Source organism: Triticum dicoccoides, chromosome 5B (assembly GCF_002162155.2).
Source record: "Triticum dicoccoides isolate Atlit2015 ecotype Zavitan chromosome 5B, WEW_v2.0, whole genome shotgun sequence".
NCBI lineage: Eukaryota > Viridiplantae > Streptophyta > Magnoliopsida > Poales > Poaceae > Triticum > Triticum dicoccoides.
The window spans coordinates 181,318,246-181,321,389 of NC_041389.1; positions in this window are offsets into that span (position 1 = coordinate 181,318,246).

Genomic DNA, 3,144 nt, shown 5'->3' on the forward strand with positions numbered 1-3,144 from the left:
TCCTCGTTGTCGTTGCATCCAGCTTTTTGAACTACAAAGTCGTCACCATCATCATTGCTTGAGTGGCCGTCGTTGTCACTTTCATCACCCCCTCTGTCCCAGTCACTTTCGTCACTGCCACTTGCATCTTCCTCACTGTCAGTTTTGAACGAGTCTTCTTCACTCGATAAGCTTTCTCTCACAGCTGGAGCTTGTTTGGATCTCCTAGTAGGTTCTTGCCTCCTCTTTTCCACATGAACAGCCTCTGATCTGCTTGTCCCCTCTTGCGCATCATCTATCCCCCCAATACCAGAAACAAGCTTCCCAACTGCATGTGAAATAGTTGAACACATTTCGTGCACCATACGTGTCAGCTTCTTTTGTTTCTGCAAACAACAGGAAAGTAGAAAAAATGGATGAACATGATAAGTCTTGACAATATGTTGGTTTGAGATTAAAAATGGAAAAACTAGTGAGCATAACAGGCACTTGATAACTTACATTTTCGTCATATGACTCAGGTAATCTTGCTGCTACAAATTTTGTGACGTGGTCCATGCTACCAAACAAGCTATCATCCGCACATCGTGAGAACTCAGTCTTCAGCTGCTCGTTGGGTTGGCAAAAAAACAATAAAGGATGGGATAAAAGGAATTAGTGAATTCTGGCACTGGCTTGACAACAGAAAAAAAAGAAACCGTAAAATGCTCGTGAGAGTGCTTTGATTTAACTGCCATTTTTAGTTAGAAAACTAGCCTATCATGTTGCCAAGTTTACAGAAAAACAAATGCATGCTTTAACCCAAGTCAAGCACTGTGGCATCATTTTTGCCTAAATTTCCTTATCATGTGTGGATGGGGTTTCTAGCATGTAGAATCGCTTAGTTTTTCAGTATATAACTTAGCAGGACTATATCAATTATAGGAAACCATCAAGTTGCCATAAAAAGCTATGAGCTTGCTAATGTTTAGTGTGCAACTTGCTATGGTGAAATTATTGGATTTGCCTATTTTTTCTTAAAAAATTTAGACATCAGCTGCTATAACTGCCCCAGCAAAAATCCTACCTGTTGCAGGCAGTTGCAAACAAGGGTAAACAAAATGAGTAGAAAACTACAAAGTTGGTTCATGAAGTACTTTTGAACTTGCTACTGTCCAATATACAAATTGCTACGGGCAATGTGTTGGACTTGCCTACTTGTTGACAAAATCTTATACATCAGCTACAAAATAGTGACAAGATAACAAAAAAAATGACCACAAAAAACTTTGTACTTGTTTGGACCTTATAATTCAATTGCCTCCTCTATGAGAAGCTAGATTTGCCTAACCTTATGCCTTTTAAAGCAAATAAAATTCAATTACTGAATACAGATGTGATGACAAAAAATAGCTTACCCGCGGTTTCCCATATTCCCCGGGAGCTTTCCTGTCCTTCTTGATAACTCTTGCCATCAAATCTGAATTCCAAACTGAAACCCTTGGTACCAAGCTGGGAATTGGTTCATCAACATCCAAAGAGTCTAGATACAGCAACTGAGTTCCGGATAAGAAAAACATAAAGTTTGAGTTATGATATGATTTTTAAGAAAACATAGAGCACATAGGAAACATACAGATTCAAAAGGTAGGTGGACTTACTACGAGGTGGAAAACACAGCAACAAACGGCCTTCTTGGCACGACCTGATTTGAATGCTAGCTTTAGTTGATCAACCACAAACTGGCATATGTTGGTTTCAGTTATTCCATTTACATCCATGACCGCAGGGAAGCTTTTTGGTGAAATGCTTAAACTTGTAGATGGTGCAAGGAAGCAAGAGAAGACAAGAGACAACCATGCGCGTAGGAAGTCGTCATCGTGAGCTCCTGCCATATCTTTGATCATCTTGCACCATGCTGTGAGAGATGGTGAATTCTTTGAAGTGATATTGTAAATCCTGAACATTGCCTTTGTGATCTCAGGGCGGTTTTCGTAACAGACTTTTCTCCCACTATTTGGCAAACCCCATATCCTCCGAACACTCACAGCATCTACTGGAATCTTCCCCCTCTCTGGAATAACTATCTGTGACATCTCTGGATCATAATGCTTCATTATCCATTGACTAAGATCGCCAGGCATGTTGTTCGCTGCAAGGTCCAGCAGGCCTCCAAACTCTTTTCTAATAATAAAACCTTTTTGATTAGAAACCAACTCTTTATTCAATTTGAACAGCCTTGCAGGCGATGCCCTATTCCTACGACCCTATGGGAAAATAGTTTGAAAAACAGAAGAAACAAAAATCAACAAAAATGGAATATGCAAAGCAATTTAGACACCACTACTAGGCAATTGTTTCAATAAGGTGAAGCAGAAAATACCTCGTTTCCTCCGGTTTTCTGCCGCTTTGGATTTGGTGGCTTATCCACACCACCGCTTTTGTCACTCACATTTTCAGCATCTCCGGGAAGACTCTCATTGCTCACAATATCATCAGGGCGCTTCCCTCGGCAGATAATTGCCTTACTCCTCTGGCGCTTGTACCCAACTAACGGTTCACTGCTTTGAGCCTGAGAAATGAAGATAAACACATAAATAACAATCCATAACATGAAGTTATGAAAAAATAAACCAAGAATGAAGATAAGGAAAAAGGTAGAATGTTACGAAAATGATTTAATGAATTCTGCACACCTCCATCCTACGGGCTTCAGTTGCATGAGATGCTCCATCAACAGAATCCAATGCAGGGGGGCATCCTGTATGCCTTTTTTGCTTGCCCCCGACATGTTTTCGTGCTGCACGTAAAAAAGAACATCATCACACATGAAAAAAAGGAGTAAAAAAACTGCAAATTTCCTAGTGTTCAGCCTAGTCATGTAAACACAGAATGACACACATAAAATGCATGATCACATTAAAAAAAAAAAAACTAAAAAACTGATGCAAAAGTGTCAGGCAAACTCATACAGAAAGAAAACATGACATGCTGGCAAAACGGGTAGTCATATAAGGCAACTAGAACTAAAACTAAAGCTGAATTTATTTCTGTTTTGCTATATAAAGTTGGACTAAAGTGTAAAGAAAAACTGAAGCACATCAGACACACTGTTTTTTCAGATCAAGCAACTTGCACCAATGTCGTTTAAAAATTGACACCAATAAACTAGTTCCCTCTATTCTA